This window comes from Lissotriton helveticus, chromosome 8, assembly GCF_964261635.1.
Source record: "Lissotriton helveticus chromosome 8, aLisHel1.1, whole genome shotgun sequence".
Lineage (NCBI taxonomy): Eukaryota > Metazoa > Chordata > Amphibia > Caudata > Salamandridae > Lissotriton > Lissotriton helveticus.
This window is the reverse complement of record NC_136069.1, coordinates 1,394,579,302-1,394,603,131: the sequence shown is the minus strand read 5'-3', so window position 1 is coordinate 1,394,603,131 and position 23,830 is coordinate 1,394,579,302. Positions and strand designations below refer to the sequence as shown.

General features: G+C 46.6%; 1 protein-coding gene across 9 annotated transcripts in view; it reads left to right on the top strand.

Moving 5' to 3' along the window:
* LOC144771984 (stomatin-like) overlaps positions 1-23,830 on the top strand; it is a 981,083-nt gene that overhangs the window by 87,669 nt on the left and 869,584 nt on the right. For 3 of the 9 annotated variants that reach the window (XM_078656202.1, XM_078656201.1, XM_078656204.1), the window contains exon 2: positions 14,890-15,064. The exons of 5 other annotated variants lie outside the window; for them this stretch is intronic. The gene's annotated coding sequence lies outside the window, so the exon portion shown is untranslated. Of the gene's footprint in view, positions 1-13,774; positions 13,793-14,889; positions 15,065-23,830 lie in introns of those variants that run through there. One more of the 9 variants, XM_078656203.1, reaches the window with a different exon arrangement.

Below are 23,830 nucleotides of genomic sequence, written 5' to 3'. Positions count from 1 at the left end.
AGTGCCCTCTCAAGTGCTTACTTTGTCTGCTGGATCCTGACTGCAGTGAGGTGTGAGCGTGGAACTAAGTATTGTGTCTGGAGACTAGATTGCGTTGTGTGAACCTCCCAAACCATGCTTGCATCTAAGGAGTGTGGCCCTCAGCACTCACAAGCATCTCGTTGATGGTGAGCAATTGATTTACTGGTTGCGGGACTCAGCATGGCCCGCTATGTTATCATTTCCGCATCTTTCTTGTGCGATACGCCGACTGCATACTCATTGCAGGTGGTGTCCAGTTCACAGGTTGTGACTCTCAGAGGGGAGGGTGCATCTGTAGTAGTGCTTCATTCTACCTTCCACCGTACTACTGAACTTGCGACTGTGTTTGTGTGAGACCGAATTGTCTGGTGCAACTTGTATCATCGGGCACCAGATGTTGTGCTTTATTTTAGGGACGTACCGTGTCCCTGACTGTGGGTCGATGGTAACCAGATTGTCTCGTACGACTCATATCATCTCACACCAGACATTTTGCTTCATTCCAGGGAGGTACGGCGAACCTGACTATGGCTTGATTGTCACCAGATTGTCTGGTGCGACTCGTATCATCTCACACCAGATGTTGCGCCTCATTCCAGGGAGGTACGGCAGATCCGGATGTTGGTTGGTGGTGACCGTATTGTATGGTGCAACTCGTATGATCGCACACCAGACATTGTGCCTCATTCCAGCGAGGTACAACGAATAAAACCATGGATTGATTAGGACTGGATTGTCTGGTGCGACTCGGATGATCATGCACCAGACATTGTGCCATATTTTGAGGGAGGTACGGCAACCCCGACTTTTGTTTAATCGTGACCAGATTATTTGGTGCAACTCGGATCATCGTGCACCAGACATTGTGACTTATTTCCTGGGAGGTGTGGAGAACCTGACTCGCGCTTCATTGTGACAGGATTGTCTGGTGTGACTCTGATCAACGCTCACCTGACGTTGTGTATCACTTTCTGTGGGGTGCGGGGACAGCTGCACCCCTATTCACTGAGTGTTCCGTCTTGCCCGCAGTGCAGCGTGTCAGTTGCCCTCTCCTCACCCTGCCCGACAACTTTGTGTTGCCAAGTAGTATCGCCCGGATCGGGCCTGGCTGGTGAGAGTAAGTGACTGAGTTGAGGAACCCTTCTGAGAGTGATCGGAAGCGGGTCGAGAGACTGCGTGACCCTCTGTGCTTTGCAGAGCTGGGCTGGTGCCGAAGGCGAACTGAGGGACTTTTTGATTGAACTGGGACAGCCTCTAGCCCATTTCTGGTTTGCATAAAGTGGGTGAATTTCCTGAGTGGTTTGTCGACTGTTACCTGGTTACCTGGTTACCTTGCTAGTTACTCCAGCCTTCTTCCCTGGGCCCCTGACTTAGTGTTACTTCACCTTGGCCTTAAACCGGTATAGTAAGGGTTGGGCCGTTCTTTTTTTTTTTTTTTACTCTAACCTATGGGCAGAGTAGTGGGTGGGATAATTGAGAGATAGGGATGGGATTGTGCCACAGGGTCTTCATTTATATTATCAACTGACCTGCTGGATATCATTTGCACCGCATTACTGTGCCAAGTACAAGTGTGTGCGAGTGGGCTTCATATGGACTTGCCGATATCCTTTGCACCACGTTACAGTGCTGTGTGAATGTGGGAGTGTGTGCTGCATGAGAACAGTCCACTATTAGTTGGACCTTGCAGCAGTGTTGTTTTACAGGTTTCTTTCATTACCTAAACAATACACCATTTTGACATTGGTTTTACCCATGCGGCATTGGCCCACAATGCTGCTGAAAAGTGTTCTAAATTCCTGTGTGTACACATTCAATCAATCAATCAATCAATCAATCAATCAGGAGTTTGTTAAAGCGCGACTACTCACCCGTAAGGGTCTCAAGGCGCTAGGGGTGGGGGGTTGGGGGGTGCAGGTTCCATTCCATCAAGGAGGGGGTCTGTCGAAGAGCCAGGTTTTGAAGTTTCTTGCGAAGATGGGGAGCGATGTTGTCTGTCTGAGGTGGAGCGGAAGGGCGTTCCATGCTTTGGCCGCGAGGAAGGAGAAGGAGCGGCCTCCCGATCTGGTCTTTCTGGTGCGTGGGATCACGGCGTAGGAGAGCTGGGCTGATCGTAGGGTCCTTTGGGGTGCGTGGAATTTGAGCCGGCTGTTCAGGTATGCTGGTCCAGTGCCGTGGAGGGCCTTGTGTGCGTGGGTGAGCATCTTAAAGGTGATTCTCGCCTCGACGGGGAGTCAGTGGAGTGTGCGCAGGTGCTGGGAGATGTGGCAGTGTTTTGGCAGGTTGAGGACCAGTCTTGCGGTGGCGTTCTGGATGTTCTGTAGCTTGCGGATGAGGTTTTTGTTTATTCCGGCGTAGAGTGCGTTGCCGTAGTCGAGTCTGCTGGTGACCAGGGCGTGAGTGACTGTCTTTCGGTGTTCGAGGGGGATCCATTTGAAGGTCTTACGAAGGAGGCGGAGGGTGTGGAAGCAGGAAGATGAGACAGAGTTGATCTGGCGGTCCATTTTGAGCTCGGAGTCCAGCATGATTCCCAGGTTGCGTGCGTGGTCTGTGGGGGTTGGCGGGTTTCCGAGGGCGGTGGGCCAACAGGTGTCGCTCCAGGCGTCGGGGTTTGGGCCCATGATGAGTACTTCTGTTTTGTTGGTGTTTAGTTGTAGGCAGCTGTTTTTCATCCATTTGGCGACGACTTCCATGCCTTCTTGAAAGTTGCATCTGGCGGTGTTGGGCTCATTGGATAGGGAGAGGATGAGCTGGGTGTCGTCTGCGTATGACACGATGTTGAGTCCGTAGGTTCTGACGATGGGGGCAAGTGGAGCCATGTAGACGTTGAAGAGCGCCGGGCTGAGGGAGGAGCCCTGGGGGACTCCGCAGGTGGTAGGTGTGGGGTCTGAGAGGAAAGGGGGGAGTCTTTCCCGTTGCATCCTGCCGGAGAGGAAGGAGCAGATCCAGTCGAGGGCCTTGTCCTGGATTCCTGCGTCGTAGAGTCTGCGTATTAGGGTGCGGTGGGAGACTGTGTCGAACGCCGCTGATAGGTCTAGGAGGATGAGGGCTACCGTTTCTCCTTTGTCCAGGAGGGTGCGGATGTCGTCTGTTGCGGCGAGGAGGGCGGTTTCCGTACTGTGGTTTTTTCTGAAGCCGGATTGGGAGGAGTCGAGGATATTGTGTTCTTCAATGAATGTGGCGAGTTGGCTGTTGATGGCTTTCTCGATGACTTTCGCTGGGAACGGGAGCAGGGAGATGGGTCTGTAGTTTTTGAGGTCGGTGGGGTCAGCTGAGGGTTTCTTTAGGAGGGGGTTGACCTCGGCGTGTTTCCAGTCGTCGGGGAACGAGGCGGTCGCCAGGGAGCGGTTGATGGTGTGGCGGAGCATGGGTGCGATGGTGTCGGCGGCTCTGTTGAAGATGTGGTGGGGGCAGGGGTCCGTGGGGGCCCCTGAGTGGATTGACTTCATTGTATTCAGTGTGTCTTCGGTGGTGAGGGCTGTCCAGTCACCAATCGCTGGTTTCCGGGTGTCGGGGGTGGTTGGTGAGGGTTCAGTGTGTTGGTTGTCTTCGTCGAAGTTGTCGTAGATGCTCTTGATTTTGTGGTGGAAAAAGGTGCTGAGTTTGTCACAGTGGTCTTGTGAGGGAGGGATGCCGGTAGACTCGCTGGTGGGTTGGGCGAACTCCTTGATGATGCTGAAGAGTTCCTTGCTGTTGTGTGCGTGGGTGGAGATTCTGTCTCCAATCACTTTTTTCCTCGTTTCTCTGATGAGTTGATGGTGGGTGTTGGTGGCGGCTCTGAAGTTGTTGTGGGCTTCTGTGGATTTGGTGTTTCTCCAGGCCTTTTTGAGGCGGCGGCATGTGCGCCTAGACTCTCGAAGTTCGGTGGTAAACCATCTGGCTTTCTTGGCACGGGTATTGTTGTTTTTCTTGAGGGGGCTATGGTGTTGGTGCTATCCGAGATCCATTTATGCAGGGTTCGGGCTACGGTGTTGGGGCCTTCGTTTTCCGCGATGGTTGGGGTGGAGTTGTTGAGAAAGGAGGTGAGCTGGTCGTCGGTGATTTTGGTCCAGTTTCTTTGTGGAAGCAGGTGCTGGTGTCTGTGGATGGTGGGTGTTCTGAAGGTGAAGTGGACGCAACAATGGTCGGTCCATGAGAGTTCGGTGGTGTGGCTGAAGGTGATGGAGTTTCCTGTAGTGAAGAGGGGGTCGAGGGTGTGTCCTGCTGAGTGCGTGGGCTCGGTCACGATCTGGCAGAGTCCAATGTTGTGGAGGTTGTCCAGGAGGCATGTGGTGTTGGGGTCCAGTTGATTGTCGAGGTGGAAGTTGAGGTCTCCCAGCAGGGTGTAGTTGGTGGATGCGATGGCCTGCGGGGAGATAATGTCCGTGATGGAGTTGGCAAAGGGTCCGCGGGGTACAGGGGGTCAGTAGATGAGGGTTCCTCGGAGGGCGGCGGTGGGGCTGGCCAGTATCTTGAAGTGAAGGTGTTCCATCAGTTCTGTGGACTCGTCAGGGAGTGTGCTCAGGCGGAGGCTGGATTTGTGGACGATGGCGATTCCTCCTCCTGGGTGGGTGGGGCGGTCCTTCCTGGAGATCTTGTATCCTTGGGGGATGGCGATGGCGATGTCCGGTCCCGAGGTGGTGTTGGTCCAGGTTTCGGTAAAGAATGCTACGTCCGGGGTGGTGCTGTCGAGGAGGTCCCAGATTTCAGTGGCGTGTTTGTGGAGGGATCGGACATTGAGGAGGATGCATTGCAGGGTCTTCGGTTCGGTTGTGTTCTTGTGGGCGGGTTGTGCTGGATCTGTGTTCTTGGCGGTGCTGCAGGTGTGCTGGCAGCGGTGACAGCTGAAGGGTCCATGGGTGTCGGCTGGTGATGCTAGCTTGCAGTTGTTGTTGCAGCCTGGGTTGAGTGCGTGGAGTGCTGCTGGGTCGTAGCATTGGCGGGGCGGAGGTCCAGGGTTCCTGGTGCTGGTCGCGGACGGGTCGCGGACGGGCGCAGACGTGCTTGCCTTTGACGCGCCTTTGTGCACCAGCGACGCGCCCGCAGCCCGCCATTAAGTAGGGGTCGGGGAGGGCTGGACAGCTGGGAGGCGGGAGCGGGGAGGGGAGCTGGATTGGGCCGGTCGCGCTGGGGGGGAGGGGCCGCGGGGGCAGCAGCGGCGGGGAAAGGTAAAGGGAGGAAAGAAGGGATAAAGAAAAAAGGGAAAATAAGCAGAAATAAGGCACAAAAGAGCAGAGATGCAGAAAAGAGCAGAAAGGTGAAAGATAGAAAGGGTAGAAAACGAGTGAAAACGAGTGAAGGAGCAGAGGGAGAGAAAGGGAAAAAGGGCAGAAATAAGGCACAAAAGAGCAGAGGTGCAGAAAGGTGAAAGATAGAAAGGGTAGAAAATGAGTGAAAACAAGTGAAGGAGCAGAGGGAGAGAAAGGGAAAATGGGCAGAAATAAGGCACAAAAGAGCAGAGATGCAGAAAGGTGCAGAAAGGTGAAAGATAGAAAGGGTAGAAAAACGAGTGAAGGAGCAGAGTGAGAGAATGGAGACAGAGGTCCACTGGACCACCAGGGATGAGGTGCAGGGAAATCTGCGGGTGGAGGAGGGCCTCGATCACCAACACTCAAGAGAGCAGGGGCAGGGGCACCTCACTTAATGGTGGAGCTGCGAGGGTGGGAGAGCAATTTCACTGACAATGAGTCAGTGGTCTTGCTCGCCTGTCCCGGCAGTGGCTGATAGCATCGAACCTGGGGTGCACCCTATAAATGTGTGGATCTGAATTTTGTAGTTTGCCGGGTGGTCTCAGTTCTGGCAACATATTTGACCGCATAAGGGTGCTGGGGGTAAAATTGGATTTTTCCCAAGTGTGCATATTACTGATTTTATTTTAACACTGTTGGGCCTAGTACTGCTAGTAATATTTCCAACTGTGATTTATGCCCAGAAATACATGCTGGTCATGCTGTGTTAATTAATGTGTGTTTTGAATACAATCTTTATTTACATACAACACGTGGAAGTCTCTTTGGGGATGTTCACTGTATTTATTGAGTGAGAGTGCTGTGCCAATGCCTCTGTGGTAAGCCTGACTGCTCAGTGCCAAGCTACCCAAGGTAGAGCGCAGGGTTTACAGGGATTGTAATCACACTGTCATTTCTGCTATCTCTACAACTGAAACTATGGGAAAGGACAAGACCAACCAGGCTCACATCATTCCAAACACTAATTTGTGATTATATTAAAAAGTTCACCACAGGCCCCGTGGGATCCCCGCAACCTCTGAGAAGTCCCCAGGAACTCGGGCAAACCCTGAATCTGGAGACCTCTCGATGTGTTTCAGGCCATTCACACGTTGTAAGTAGCAGTGGCGCTGCTATGCCAAGATCTGCACAATGTGGTTGGCAGAGTAACAGAGGGTTGCGTATCAGTGGTGGAACATGACACCGCTGCATTGAAGATGAAGGTCTTCATACTAATGTCTCAAATGGTGGAGCTGCAAGACCGGGATGAAATCGCAGAAAATCAATCCTCCCCTCTTTCTGCAACAACCTTACGCTAGTTGGCTTCCATGAAGGTTCTGAGATGCTGAGCCTAATTGAATTTTTAAAAATGTGGCTCAAATCCTGGGTGCCTGTGGATCAGCTCTCAGCCTGGATTGTAATGAAACATGCTTTCAGATCATTAACACTTCTGCCACCCTCAGGGACCCCACCTAAGCCTGTGATTGCCCATATCCTAAATGTTCGTGATCATGATGCAATACTTTGCAAGTCCTGCCTGACCACTTTTAAAGCTCAAAACTATTGGTGTTCCCTGATTACACCAGAGTGGATCAGACCCAGCGGAGGTTGTATACAGAGGTTAAGCAAAAACTGAAGGCAGTGAACCTGTCCTATATGCTCCTGTTACATGCTCACCTAAATGCGATCTTCAACGGCCTGTAAAAAACTGGTGCTATGTAAAGCGCTCTGATACTCGGGTCTAGTGTGCGCTATATAAAACTCTGTTAAAAAAACCTGCAAAACTGTTTTTTGACACATCGGAGGCTGCTTGGGACTGGCTAGAGAGTAACGCTACATCCGCCAGCCCACCACTCCGCTTTGCCCTCTGAATCAGCTCCCCCTAGGGGTGGAGCGACATAACATTCCTCCGACTCCGAAGTTTAAGATCTGGTCCCACACTCGTAGGGGCCGTAGATGGGGCACGGCCCGCTCACCTTCCTCAGGATAAGACACTTCCACACTGCAATTAAAGGCCCTCCATCAGGTGTCACAGAACAAATTGGCACCATGCGAATCCCACCTGCGTGAGGAGGCCTCCGGGGACTCGCCCCATCTGCAACCTGACGACACCATTGTTGGTGGCTACTGAGATCATGTGGTCCTGCTGCGGACCGCCCGACTGTTCACGCTGAGGGGAAGATGATTCTGGATTGACACTAAATGTAGCCTTATAGCGCTTGACAGCTAATCAAAGATCCTTCACTTGCATAATGTTTAAGAGTTATTTTAAGATCATATGGGTGACAGATGCTTCAAGGGTGGAAGTATGGAGTGGGGGCTTGTGGGTGGTCTATTTCATTTACTTACAAGGGGTTTTGTTTTTACTTGTTGTTATGCACCTGCCACTAAGCCATATCAACAATTACAGCAGATTGTCCTCACTGTAGTCCCCATCTAGTGCCAGACACCCTTCCTTTTGGCCCTACTTAATCTCCGTTGCCTGCCCTGGCAGAGTTTCAGGTCTTGTCCTCGAATGTCAACAGGATTCTGGATTGTATCAAACAGTTCAAAGGCCTGCACCATGCTCACCGCTTTCTTCCAGCAGTCCTAATGCTCCAGGAAAGAAACACATTTACTATGCACCCACTGTCCCTTTGTGCTCCGTTATGGGTCCAGCAGAGTTTTCCGTGCCAGTTTTGCATGGGGCTCCCAGGGGGTGGAATTGCTCCTTCACCGTTCCTTCTCCATGGCGGTTAGCCGAGTCATCCCCAACACTTATGGCAGATACATCGCACTGGAGGGACGAGTGGAAGGACAATATCTTAATCTGCTGTGTCGACGCCCCTCCCCCGACTTGTGAATCTCTTCTTTAAAACCCAACAACTATTATCTTAGGCTTCCCACACACTACCATGGTGATGAGAGGGAACTTCAACGCTGTCCTAAATCCTACGCTGACTCCTTGGAAATTCCCTGAAGAAGCAGGTGCACTAGCGCCTGTCGACTATCCTATTCGGTAGATGCACTTGGCCTATGTGACGTGGAGACAATGGCACCGCCGGCAATGACAATACATGCACACATACATACATACATACATACATACATACATACATACTTCCTCAGCAGCACACCATACATGCATACACATACATACATACATACATGCTCAGCGGCACACCACACCCACTCACGTATTGACTTTAAACTCATGATTGCCACTGACTGACTTCACTTCTCTGAGATACTGAGGGGGATATTTCTAGCTCCACTATTGCTTCCTATTGACTCCAGGGCCCCCACATCATCCCCCTACCTGGGGCCTCAATGCATGACATTTCAAAGATGAAAACTGCTCTTGCGCAATCACTGATGATCTACAGGCATACTTTTAATCGAATCAAGGCTCAGTAAACTCTACAGGCACTTTATGGGTGGCATGCAAAGCCGCTATCACAGGATATGCTAAGGGTTTTATATTACACAAGGAAAAAGAAACTTCTACGAATAACCCTTCAAGAAGCTCAGACATTGTGCTAAGAAGCACAGATTCTGGATGATCCCCAGGGTGAGGCCTCTCGTCAACTTCCCGCAGCCCCTGCTGAAATCGTTGGAAGAGGTGCATCAAATTTGATGTGCCTCAACTTTGAGGGTTTACAAGCAAGGGGATAAAAACAGCAAGCTGTTATATTGGCTGGCCACTAGACCTCTGGCGTCCCACACAATCCCTGTAATCCTAGACAGTGAAGGCACTCCATTCCACATTACTCCAGCCATAATGCAAACTCTCGTTGACTATTATTGGCAGCTATATACGGCAGTCAAAAGGATAAAAGCCGAAAGAGCCTTCCCGCTGCTGGATGACATCTCTCTCCCTATGGTGTTCCGGTCTCCTTGGGATGAGGTAGATCAACCTATTACGTTGGCAGAGGTAGGGTCAGCCTTCTCTGACCTACCCGCTGAGAAAACACCCAGCCCAGATGGCTGCCCTACAGAGATTTATGGAGCATAGAGATATACTCTCCCCACATCGCCTTGCGCTTCATAACGATGCCGCTAAACTAGACTGCTTCCCTCCGGAACTTAACATGGCCTCCATTGTGGTCATCCCCAAATTGGGACCTGCACTTAACACCTGCTCTGTTTACCGACCCATCTCTTTGATCAACGTGGAAATTACATTATTTGCCAAGATACTGCCCACCTGGTTGAAGGCTGCTCTGACCACTCTTATTCACCCTGACCAATGCAGCTTTATGCTGACAAGAGGCACAGGGCACTTTCTTAGGGGAGTGCATGCCACTTTGGCGCCCCAACAGTTACTGACATCTCCCAGAGCCCTGTTACTGGTCAACTTTGGAAAAGCCTTTGATATGGGGGACTGATCATTCCAGTCCCAGGTCCTCCTTAGGTCGGGTCTGGGCCCTCATGTCTGTCGGTATGTCAAATTACTGTATTCTGACCCATTTGCATGGATACATATCAATGGCATGGTTTCTGAACCGATTCCTATCTGTAGAGGAAGGAGGCAAGGTTGCCCCCTCTACCCCCTTCTTTCCACCCTTATCATTGAGCCATTGGCAAGACTCATCTGCTGCGACACACAGGTTCAGGACTGAAGGTAGGCCATGGGCCATGAAGTTCGCATTGCCTTGTATGCTGATGACGTTCTATTATTCATGTCTAACCCATCGATGACGGGCCCACTCTGCCTCCATATCCTTCAGCTTTATGGGGAGGCCTCGAGACTGTGGGCTGACCATGCTAAATTGGTCTTTGTCCCGGTCCATCTCTCTCGGAAGTGTACCAACCAAGAGATGTCTATCCCAGTGCAACACCTGATCCTTCGCTATTTGGGAATCCATATTGCTCTTCTTCCAGACTTGGAGTTAAAATGTACCTTCACTCTGTTGATCCAGGAGTAAAAAACAAATTTAAAACGGTGGGGGGGACCTCCCTCTTAATGTAATGGGGAGGGTCGCATTATACAAAACAATGATTTTATTGTGATTTCTATACTTCTTTCAAAACTTCCCACGAGCTGTGCCACACCAATGGTTCAACAAGATGATATCCTCTGCAAAAACTTCCCTCTCATACATCTAAAGAATTGTGCTAGCTAAATGTCAACAGGCTACATATGACAGAGGCTGAGGTTTGCCCAGCCACTACCTGTATTACCTAGCAGCCCAATCTCTAGTCATTAACAACTGGTTTAGCGCAGGCTGGTTGGACCTGGCGTAAAAGGTTAAACCAAATTTGCTGTACACTCCGGTGGTCCTTCCCATAGGGCCCTTAGATACACAGGCTGTGATTCCAAACTTAAGATGCAGACCCCCTTATGGAGAGGGACCTGGCTGCATGAAACAGCCGGCCTAGAGGTCTTTAGTCACTCGGACTTGATAAGTATTTGTCTAAACGGCGATGTGTGATTGAGTGGCCATGTACACTCCTTTCAAGATCTGCAATCGACTTATACTCTATTATCCACACAGGTTCATTAAATACCTTCAACTGCGGCACACACTGAAGGTGTTCATCTCTCAGGACATGGAACACTCTGAACATAGTCCCCTAGAGGCTAAGCTCTTGATGAGCAAGCTGGTTAAAGGGAGGATCTCCCATATCTACTGCTCTGTAATCCTTAATGCCCCAGGCAAATTTGCAACACTGCGAACCTAGTGAAGAGTTGGTTTGAGCCCCTAGAGGAAGTAGAATGACCCAATGCTCGGATAGCCTCTGGACCATAACAATTTTATCCAAATTAAGAGTAGTTCAAGTGTATTACCTTTATTCTGCCTCTCTCATCCCCATTCATTTACACCGCGCAGGTCTACTCCCGAATGGCACGTTTCAGATGTCCCTACTTGGTAGCAGATTTCGACCATATGGTGTGGACATGCCCTCTGATCGCCAGCTTCTGGGGTGAAGTGTCCCGTACAATCTCAGATGTGCTCGGATGGGAAGTGGAATTATCACCACAAATAACTCTACAGAACATCTTCAAAGCGATGTATTTCCTCCTTGGAGGGCTCTGATATTTGGTTAAGTACTTTTGTTGTGGTGGCTATGTGTGGCTGTTTGTTGCTTTTGTTGTCTTGTGCAAAAAATCATTACATTTGGTTATAAAAACAACTTAATTAATAATTCAAATAAAACAAGTAATTAACATAATAACTACAAAATAAAAATTGGACATAATTCATTATCAATTATATGAAAATAAAAAAAGTAATGTAGAAAATAGTGTAACTTTAATGATCTTCCCACCCATTCCCCTAAAAAATAGCAAAAAATGTTAAAAAGTACATTATTAACAAACATATACAAATAAACCACCCATTAAAAGAATTAAAACACTAAATACATTAAACAAAAGCTATAAAATGAAATTTACATTAATAATATTCAATTAAATATTTAATTAACATTACAAATAAATTAACATTAAAACTTAAAAGAAATTTACATCCCACCCTATTCCCCAAACAAACCTAATAACCCACGACTAAAGTTCAGCTTACTATTAAAAATATTAAAACAAATATACATTAAAATGAGCAAATTACACTGAAAAAATAAAATACCAATTAAACTAAATACATAATAATTAAATAAAGAATTTACAATAACAAGCTAATTATCATTACATTTAAAATAATTTTAAATTAGTTACATTTCCATCATATTTTATAAATATCCACCAACCTGCTACTACATTATAAATTACTAGTTACATTTAACAATAAACTACTAAAACACTTTGGGGTCCATTAGGATGACGGGCGGACTTTGTCCGCTCGTCATCCTAGTGTTGATTGGGACCACCCGCCATTAGGGCAGGGGTCCCGTTGGTGGCATTAGGATGCGGCCGCCACAGTGGCGGACGCATCCTGCATTCATAACATTGTGGCGGGCGGTGCACTCTGCACCGCCCGCCACAATGCTATGAATGCTTGCATGCATTTGCATACACAATGTGGCAGGCACCGCGCGGTGCCTACCGCATTGCATATGCAAATGCAGGGGGGTACCACAGGTACCCCCCGTGTGCACCCCCCACCCCTCCTTCACTTTGGGGGCCCGCAGGGGGCCCCCAAAGTGAAGACCGCATGCCTTTCCGTGGCGGCATCGCGCCACGGAAAGGCATCTGTTTCCCCCATCGTAATATGGCTGGCGGTGTCTGATAGACACCGACCATATTATTCCTTTTCCGCCTCGGCCGCAAGGCGACCGGGGCAGAAAAGCGGCGGACGGTCTTTCCGTCCGCCGCGGTCCCCCCCGCTATCCTAATATGGCGGGGGGAATTCGGGAAACGGTGTCGGGCGGATTGCCTCCGCCAGGACGGCGGTGGCTACCGCCAGCCCGGCGGAGGCAATTGCCCGACATCGTGATGGGCCCCTTAGAATTCAAAACTTCATTTTAAAAGAATAACTATTATGGTAACAATATTAACAGCTAAAACTGTATGTATATATTTTTTTTATGAATTAAACAAATATTATTTTTTATTACTATTTTAAAGAAGACAATATTAGAAAAACAATAATATTATTTACAACAATATTATATGCCTAAATAAATCGGTATTCTTGTCTGTGATATTTAGTGCCACAATAGTTGGATGGTACAAAACTTTTCGACAAGATTTTCATATATCACAATATTTAAAAGTTGATATTCTGTCCAAACACCCGGAAGACAAGTACGTGTCCTGCACTGTCACCAGTGTCTAATCTCCCCATAGGCTCTTCCGGGGCAGATGTCCTGGACTCTCACAAGTGTAAAAACTGACACACTTGAAACTCATCTGGGGTACATATCCTGCACTGTCACACATGTAAAAGCCACCCTTTGGTTCGTCGGAGAACAGGTACATGTCCTGCACTTTCGCACTTGTAAAAACCACCCTTAAGTTCAGCGCAGGACAGATGCATGTCCTGCACTGCCACTTGTAAAAAGCCACCCCTAGGTTCATCAGGGCACAGGTACATGTCCTGCACTGTCACACATATAAAAGCCCCCCTTAGGTTCATCGGAGGACAGATAAATGTCCTGCACTGTCACACATGTAAAGCCACCCTTGGGTTCATAGGAGCACATTGCATTGTCACAAGTATAAAAATCCCCCTTAGGCTTATCCATGGTACATGTCCTGCACTGTTACAAGTATGAAAGCCATCCCCCCTAGGTTCGTCCAGGTACATGCCTTGCACTGTCACATATGTAAGAGCCACCCTTAGGCCTATCCGGGTACATGTCTCACACTGTCACTGTCAGGATTGGGCAATTCATTTCTTTTTACCACTTCCAGGCTGGTTATAAATTAAAGATTGTGTTAAATTATCCATGGAGCCGGCTGCACCGATTGACCCCATTAATGCAGTGCCGCAGGTTTCAGGCTACAAAAATCCCTACCTAAATGGTGCCAGCCGGCAGCCTCATTTTGCAGTGTAGTGTTCTAGTGTTTCTCTAATGGAAAAATGTTGTAGTTCGCGTGCACGCGCGCCTTGTGCGCTGCGCACTTTGACCGTTGATTTTGTGGAGAACACAACGTATCTGTGCTGCGCTCTCTCTCCAAGGTAAGACATCGTCCTGTAGAGCAGCATTTTCCCCAGTACTGCTCTGGCCTACTCTTCCAGCAGTTTTGGTGAACTCTTCAAGCAGTTCCTGATTACCAGTCGGTCACTCCTAAAAAAGTTTCCAGTCAGCCTTCATTTGAGGTCAGCGTAATGTGGCGTGTTTGTTCTTTGAGCTTCGTGAGAGAATAATTACAAGAAGGCTTAAGGTCAGTTCTTCTAGTTAGACCTTACTTCGTGCTCACAGTAGTTTCTGTGAGGATTTAGGTCGAATATTTTAGCGCATAGTTCTTCAGCGCTTAATAGCAGTATTGTAGAGGAGAAACAGGACATTTGAGAAATAATTCTGACTTCAGCATACTCAGCACATAGACTGAATTAGTCAGAGAAAAATATTTATGGCAATTCGAACTCTAAGTATATCGACAGTTTACACCAGTCCTGCAACCAACGCATAGACTCAAGCAAGCCTCTAGCTAAGAGATTGTCAATTCATAAGAAGTATCTTGTTGGCAACAAAATTATATATAGAGACTCTCTAGCGGAAATATTATTTCCATCTTTTACCCTAATCTACCCTCTTATTTTCTACAACTCTTTGGTGTACCTACCCCCTTATTTTCTACAACTCTTTGATGTACCCTCCCTATTTTGCTACCCACTTATTCCCTACAGCTACTTTGTGCTCTAAAGACTGATTATCACTCTCATGTTTTTCCCTCCCCTTGTTCTGTTGTAAAGCGCTCTGATATCTGTAAAGATCTTGTTCGCGCTATATAAACCTTTCAAAATAAATAAATAATATATATATATATATATATCTATATATATATAGATATATATATATATATATATATTATACTTACCTCCATATTTAATTCGACTGCCAGCAGAAATAGAATGCTACAATCTAATTAAAAAGAAAGTACAACCTGAATAACGTCAATTAAAAAAGATATATGACAAATACAATAAGAGAGAAGCTAACTACTGCAGATAATAAGGTGAGAGAAGCGTTAGGAAAAAGCGCATGCGAAATCTCACAGTTAGGGATAGGTAGGGGTGCAGGATATATTAATGGTTGTTATTTGTGTTCACAGATGCCAAAAGGTCCTTCATTAAGATTCCAGTGAGGAAGAGGCACAGCAGTGGAGTCTCTCTGTTATTCCCATTTCCCTTTCCCCCTCTTTACTGATAGTGGGCACAAAGCTCATTGAAGTGGAGCTTGGGATTTGGAAAACGTTCTTCTGTCCCTGTGGAAGTCCAAGTTATCAGGTGCGTGATTCTGACAGATTGAAGTGCCATTTACCAAACTTCCACCCAGGCAGAATGGCTGAAGGATTTGATGTCAAGGCCTTAGATGTAGTATTGGAGGGGTTACAGAAACAGCATAGCGAGACTATGGAAGAAAATAAAAATCTTAGCGATGAGGTAAGGAGTCTAGCCAAGAAGCCAGTTACCTTAGACAGCGATTTGATGATTTTGTAGCAGGTACAGACCCTGTGGCCAAAGACCAAAAGCCTCAACATTTTCCCCCTCTCCCTCAGCAGCAGAATTGACCACCAAAGTAATACGTGCAATTTCCCCAACTATACCCTTGCAACCTCAGAGAGATTTAATGGAGACCCACATAAGGCCCAAGTTTTCCTCACACAATGCTTTTTACATTTTCTTTGTAGACCAATTATTTTTAAGGAAGATCAATCCAAGGTGACCTTCCTATTGGCTCACCTGAGTGGAGATGCCGCTGCATGGTTCATGCCACTGGTGAATTACAGTGACCCAATTCTCTACAACTTTGAACAATTTAAGGTCGAGTTCTTACATATATTTGATCAAAGATCCTTTTCTCAGACCACAGATAATGAGCTCTTGGACTTAAAACAAGGACATCGGGAGCTGGTAGAATACCTAGCTCACTTCAGTAAGTTAATTGTGGAGACTCAGTGGGCTGAAGCGAAGAGAGCAACAATCTTTTATAGGGGTCTCAAAGATGAATTGAAGGACGGTTTGGCTCAAATTCCTAAAAGAACCAAGGATGTTTCTGAATTGATAGATTTAGTACTTCAGAAAGATCAATGACAAAATGAAAGAAAGAGTGAGCGTTGCAAGGATATTAGACATTTTCCACCTCGTTTTGACAGAATAAAACCAGAATCTTCGAAACCAAGTGAGACAGTTTCCGGAGAAGAGCCCATGCAAATTGGTTCGGTACGGAGACCTTTAAGCAAGGAAGAGAGAGAAAAACGCAGGAGCGGGAAGCAGTGTATGTATTGTGGGAATTCTGGGCATCTTATCATGGATTGTCCTAAGAGGCCTAAAATCAATTAGTGGGTAAAAGTCAGGACCCATCAGTAAGAGGATTGCTCTGATGGGTGTGTCTGACAAGACAACTACAGATTCTCAATTGGTAGCAAATACTTTACAATTTGCAGCCCATAATTTAATAATTTCCAGTTTGATTAAGTTTGGAACCACCAAAGTGGATGAAATTTCAGTTATGATTGATTCAGGGGCCACCGGAAATGTTTGCGACATTAAAGTTGCTAAGGCTTTGGGCATTCAGTTTTTCAAGAAGGATAAGCAAGAACCTCTGCGGGTAGATGACGGTACTAATCTGTCTTCGGGACCCATCTCTTATCACGCAGAAGATTTAATTGTAATAGGTCCTGGTCTTCATCAAAGTTTCTTGAGGTTCAGTCTAATCGACACTCCCCAATTTCAGTTAATCCTGGGGCTCCCTTGGCTTACGGAACATAATCCAAAGATTGATTGGGCCAAGAGAACAGTTTAAATGAATTCTGACTATTGTCAAGAGCATTGCTACCAGTTCAGTTCAGGTGGCTTTATTCGAGAATTCTCATAAAAGCATGTACATACATAAATAATTTAAAACATTATTAAATTCATACCTCACGAAATATACAGACAGTTAAAAAACCAGAAGAGATAAATAAAAACATAATAACCAATACAGTGATGCAAAACAGTTCTAAAATTCTTGTGGTTAGATGTAACCTAAAAAATAGAGCTCTGTCTAATGGACCATGCCCACCCCAAGAATTTGGCTGTTGCTACACTTAGTTGGAGGCAGGAGCTAGTGCAAATAATTCTCATAGCTACGGAGCTGCGGGAAGTGCCTACGTTTTTGCAAGCAGGTGCTAGCCAAATGCGCCGTGGGGCCGCATAGGCTTTGCAGGAAAACAAAAAATGCCCAATAGATTCCTTTGTAGCACCGCAGGCTGGGCAGGTAATGTTGGACAGGCCCCTCCACCTCCCTGTTAGTGACCGTAGAGGGAGGGCACCTATCCTCAGTTGAAAAAAGAGTTTCCTGTCCCTTGGCTTAGTTATAGTATCCCAGAACAGTTCTAGTATAGGGAGGGGCTTGACTTCCAGGAAACGTCCTGTCATAGAATCAGCATCCGATTTTCTCCATGCCTGCTCAAGCACGTAGGTCCAATACAACTCCTTTATTGCTTGTTTGCTTGGGAAGGATGATTCTGCAGGGGTATCCCATAACGACTTCAGCCCAAGCACGTATAGCAATGTTCTGAGTTTACTCAGCCATTGGATCTTGTGAAAGACATCAGCATTGATCACTGCTACAAAGCCCTTTACATAGTGCTTTAGTTCTGGCGTGGTCCAAAGCCGCCTCCAGTATAAAATCGGGCGCAACCTAGCTAAATCACTTACTGCCTTCCTTCCCAAATCATATCTAAGGGGGAGTAAGGGTGTACTTTTAGGGAGGCCTGCTAATGTCCTAAAAAACTTATTCTCAGACATCTGCATTGAGTTAAGGTTACGAATCCCCACAATTCTGCACCATACAGCGCGGACCCCAGCGCTTTTGCTTCGTACACCTGTAAAGCTGGTGCTATAGGTTTTGACTGGGATTTTCTGTGCTCAAGCCCAAGGACTCCAGTTACTTGCCTATGCTTGAGAACAGCCAAATCAATGTGCTGAGCCCATCTTAGGTCTTCAGTTATATATATGCCAAGATAGGTGAAGGCTCTAACTGTGTCTAAGGGTCTTTGGTTTAAATACAGCTTGGCTCTAACACTACGATAAGGGTTAAAAAACATAAGTTTCGTCTTTGCTACATTTACTTCCAAGCCATTATTCTTACAGAAGTTGTAAAAAATGCAGAGGGCACTTTGCAGACCGCTAGGAGTCTTTGACAAAATTAATGTATCGTCGGCGAACATCAAGATCGGAATCGTGATGCCCGCCAACGAGGGTGCGTCCACATTAGCGGATAGCATTCCTGTTACTACCCCATTAATGAACAAAGAAAAGAGCAAAGGGGCCATCGCACACCCTTGTCTCACACCCCGTTCAACTGGAAAATCATCAGTAGTCTCACCCTGCTTGCCCCACTGGATTCTGGCGAAATTCGCCTCATGCAACCTCATGGCCATGGTCAACAAGTCATCGGGCAAACCCAGGCTCCTAAGTTCAGACCACAGCTTGGACCTAGGCACCAGGTCGAAGGCAGCCCGCAAATCTACAAAAGCAGTGTAAAGGCTGCCACCGCCCAGTACCACAGTCTTCCACCGTACCAGAGTGAATCGAAACACCTGGTCCATCGTGCTGGTAGCCCTCCGGAACCCTGCTTGAAAGGGTGATAAAGCATTATGCTCATCAACCCATTCCATAAGCCTATTTACCACCATCCTCCCCACGACCTTTTGGATGGTTGCTATCAGGCTAATTGGCCTATAGTTACAAGGCGATCCCCTATCTCCCTTCTTAAATATGGGAATAATAATTGCACCCCTCCAACTAAGTAGTACCGGTGCACCTTGAGCGACTGCATTAGCAAGGAAAAGGATGTATCTACTCCATCTATCTCTATCATTAATAAAAAAGGTCTGCCGGGACCCCATCCATACCGGGGGCTCTGCCCGAGGATACTACACTTAGTGCCAGCAGCACCTCCTTCAAGTTAAAAAATTCTTCTATGGGGTAGACAGCCTTAAACCCGTCCATCTCCCTGCCAGGGTTAGATTCCGCATATTGAGGTTTGAAATATTTAACCCAGTCCTCTTCCCGGACATTGTTATCCGGGGAATCTGGCTCACTACCCCTTCCCCATTTAACAATACTCCAAAAGAGCCTGGAGTCCCTAGAGCCACATGCTTCCAGTAGCTCTTTCCAGTGCATCTCGTCCCACTCCTTTTTTGCTGATGCTATGCAATCTTTATATTTCCTTCTGGCAGCACGAATTGCCGCCAGATCCCTGGCCTTAATAGCAATGCCCAAAGCGAGCCTAGACTCCCTGCACTTTGCATTGTACCACTTTACAGTTTTAACTTGAGCCCTACTGGTATTCCTAACTACCCTCTGGAAGTGTGACTTGATAGTTGCGAAAAGATTGTCATGGATCATTGTCACTTCCTGCAACCCCTGGTTTATATTAGCAACCCGCTCCAGGCCCTCGATTGCTCTATCCACCTCTATATTTATGCTAGCCATAGAATCCTGATTAGCCAGTACATGAGGCCATTTTAACCGGCGTATATCATTAGTAAGAGCCGGAAGGGGGAGACCACTCCACTCTGTACGAGCATTCTCTTTGGGCAAGGTCCACCATCTATGACAGATGCACAATGGGTTGTGATCACTTTCCAACCTGTGCCTGACCTCCATATCGTTAACCTGCTTCCACATTTCCAAACTGCACATAACATAGTCTATCCTACTCTTGCTCCTACCATTGTCGAAAGTACAAACCCCCTCCCTATCACCCTTAGTTCTCCCATTCAACGCACGGAGGCCCCTCTCTGAACAAATGGCATTTAAGGAAATGACATCGTCAGACCAACGTTTTACTGGGTCCAAATCGAGTGGAGGAACACCCCAGTGCCTATCCTCTTCAGACCCCATACGATCTTCACCTATATCTAGCGGTTCGAAAGTGCGGTTGAAGTCACCTGCGATTATGATGTTGTTAGCCAGGGAATGTGCCTCTAGGAGAACCGTCAAAGAAGCTAAAACTTCAGACTTTTCTCCCTTACAACCCCTTGCATATACATTATATAAGTCAATACACCCTATCGGGCCCAGATCCATGTTTAAAAGTTGAATATCATTGCTACCATTCAGGAGTATAAAGTCGTCAACCTACTCAACCTTCTCTTTTGGCTGAGCCATCTCAAGTGATTTGTACCATTGAAATTCCTAAAATTACAAGAGAATATCATGATTTGAAGTCTGTGTTTGATGAGCAAGAAGCCCAGAAGCTACCTCCTCATCGGGAATATGATTGTAAAATCCAATTAGAACCTGGAGCTTCTTAACCTTGTAGCCGAATTCATGCACTTTCTAAAACTGAAAACAGTCACCTGAAAGTATATCTAGATCAATACCTGGCAAATGGTTTCATCAGGCAGTCTCAGTCACCGGTGTACTCTCCTTTGTTTTTTATCCCCAAGAAAGATGGAAAACTCAGGGTCTGTATAGACTATTGTGAGTGGTACTGACAGTCACACATTTAAAAGTCACCATAGGCCTATCTGGGTACATGTCCCACACAGCCACACATTTCAAAGCCACCCGTAGTCTGATCCGGGGTGTATTTTCTTCACTGTCACAAGTGTAAAAGCCAACCGCCCCTAAATCTCTTCCGGGTACATGCCTTGCACTGTCACATATGTAAAAGCCACCCTTAGGCATATCCAAGCCACCCTTAGGATCATCGAGGACAGATACATGTCCTGTATTGTCTTGCATGTAAAAGCCACCCTTGGGTTCATCGGAGGACAGGTACATGCCCTGCACTGTGACATGTGTTAAAGCCACCCTTAGGTTCATCAGGGTACAGGTACATGTCCTGCGCTGTCATTCAAAAGCCACCCTTAGGTTCATCTGAGGACAGGCACATGTCCTGCACTGTCACACATGTAGAAATGACCCTTAGGTTCATCGGTGGACAGGTACCTTTCCTGCACTATCACACGTGTAAAAGCCACCCTTAGGTTCATCAGGGTACTGGTGCATGTCCTGCACTGTCACTTGTGGAAAAGCCACCCTTAGGTTCATAGCAGTCCTGCACTGTCACACGTGTAAAACCCACTCTTTGATTCATCGGAGAACAAGTACATGTCCTGCACTGTCACACGTGTAAAAGTCACCCGTAGGTTCATCGAAGGACAAGTAAATGTTCTGCACTGTCCCACATGTCAATTTCCACCCTTGGGCGTCACAGGAGCACATTGCATTGTCATAAGTATAAGCCCCCTTAGGATTATCCAAGATACATGTCCTGCACTGTCACAAGTGTGAAAGCCACCCCTGTAGGTTCCTCTGGGTACATGCCTTGCACTATCACATATGTAACAGCCACCGTTAAGCCTATCAGGGTACTTGTCCTGTACTGACATGTGAGTAAAAGCGCCCCTTAGGTTCATAGGAGCCCACTGTTTTGTCACAAGTACGAACGTCCCTCTTAGGCTCATCCAAGGTACAGGTCCTGCACTGTCACAAGTGTGAAAGCCACCCCTCCCTCCTCTTAGGCTGTTCCGTGTACATGCCTTGCAATGTCACATATATAAAAGCCACCAGTATGCCTATCTGGATACATGTCGAAAACTGTCAGACATTTAAAAGCCACCCTTAGGCCTATCCGGGGTGTATGCCCTGCACCATCACAAGTGTGAATCTCAACCGCCCCTTAGGCCTTTCCAGGTACACCCTTTGCACTGTCACATATGTAAAAGCCACCCTTAGGCCTATCCAAGCCACTCTTATGTTAATCAGAGGACAGGTACATGTCCTGCACTGTCACGTCTTTTAAAGCCACCCTTAGGTACATCGGAGGAGGACAGGTACATGTCCTGCACTGTCACACATATAAACGTCACTCTTGGGTTCATCGGAGGACAGGTTTATGTCCTGCTCTTTCACATGGGTAATAGCCACCCTTGGGTTCATCGTAGGACAGGTACAATTCATGCACTGTCCCACGTGTAAAAGCCCCCCATAGGTTCATAGGAGTACATTTCCTTGCCACAAGTATAAGCCGCTTTAGGCTCATCTGAGGTACATGTCCTGCACTGTCATACGTGTAAAACCCACCCTTAGGTTAATCAGATAACAGGTACATGTTTTCCACTGTCATACCTGTAAAAGTCACTCTTAGGTTAATCGGAGGACAGGTCCATGTCCTGCACTGTCATACGTGTAAAAGCCACCCATAGGTTTAGAGGAGCACATTGCATCATCACAAGTATAAGCCCCTTAGGCTCATCCGAGATACATGTCCTGCACTGTCACAAGTGTGAAAGCCATTCACCTCATCCCTTAGGTTCTTCCGGGTACATACCTTGCACTGTCACATATGTAATAGCCACCCTTAGGCCTATCCAGGTACATGTCCTGTACTGACACTCGTGTAAAAGTCTACTTTAGGTTTCTCTGAGGACCTGTACAGGTCCTCCTTGCTTGTTCTACAACTAAAGGCGGTCTCCAGCTCTATCCTGGCCCTCCGCCACAGGGTTTTTAAATTGTGCGCTTTTCGCAACCATAAGTTGTTTTGTAAGCTGTGTTAGAAGCATTGGCTTAGCGCACTGTCTGTCCTAAGTATGTCTGCACAATGCTTGTCATAGTTCCTTCTCCAGCTTGCAGGGGCTTCCATTGTAGACAGATCTCAGAGTCGTTCTGTAACAGGTCATCATCTGTCTGAAGCCCTTCCGTAGATTGGGGGTGAAGGTTGTTAATTCAGTTAAGTTTGTCTGTTTAATGTAGCGCGCCTTTGGATCACCATTGAACCCGATGGTTTCTAGGCACTGGACACCAGGTCTCTTTGAGGCTGAATAGACCAGCTGGATTAAAACCTGGGCCCATCTGGTCAAGTACAGAGTCCTACAGTGGATGCATTAGTCCAGTAGCCACCTGACCAGCCAGTGATTGTGGTGCAGCTGAGATGTGGCTGTGGTTTTCTAAAACAAGGCCCATACAAGGAAAATAACTAATCACGTCTGCCCATACACCTTGACTAAGGTGCTGGTAGCCCTCTTCGTGAAGGATCCTTCCTATTTTGAAGGTCCCTCTATGTGCCGGATCCTGTGTTAGGAGGTTGTTCAATATGCTGGATCCTGTCTTGGATGTCCCTCCATGTGCCAGATCTTGTAGAGGAGGACCCTCTGTGTTCTGGATCCTGTCAAGGAGGTCCCTCTATGTGCCAGATCCTATCTAGAAGGTCATTGTATGTGCTGGCTCCTGTCTAGGAGACCCCTCTATGTGCTAGATCTGATCTAGAAGGTCCTTCTATGTGACGTATACTGTCTAAGAGGTCCCTCTGGGTGGACTGAACAATATCAAATTCAAGTTCAAAATACTTTTTTTCAGCCTAAAAGGTCATAAAAGTAAAGCAGAGTAAAAATACAATACATACATAGAGAATTAAAATATCTTCATCCAATGCTCGCTACAACACACAAGTATGAATCTAATTTGTAGAAGGTCATAATGGTTGTCCTATGTCAGGTTGGTTTAAATCACCAGTTCTGTTTTTCAGCAAACACAAAATGGGACAAAATCTATCCTACATCTGACCTCAAAGCCCTTTCCAAACAAAACAAAGACTACACCTAGAAACCATAACTAAAACATTTCTGTAACCTACGTCAAGAAAACAACTTTAAGAATACTATACCAAAATATAACAACCTGTACAAAATACTTCTATTATACATGAATATTTTTCAAAGTAATTCAAATGTATACCATTCTAAAAACCTTTAAACTATAAAAAAAAAACCACCAAATAATAAATAAGAATACATCAGAATTATATCAAATAAATTAAGAGCTCCATAAATGTTAAACATATGATGTTATATCCATTTTTTATTTAAAAAGAAATCCATATTAAATCCTAGGTATCCCTCCAAAAACCTAAAAAGAATAGATTAAAAAAAAATGCGAAGAAAATCAAACAATGAAAGAAAATTATTTTTAAACTTTGGATTTACAAAAACCCTAATTCGTTTTCACAAAAATTGAAAACATGTACCCTCTGCCACAAAATCTACTTTCTAA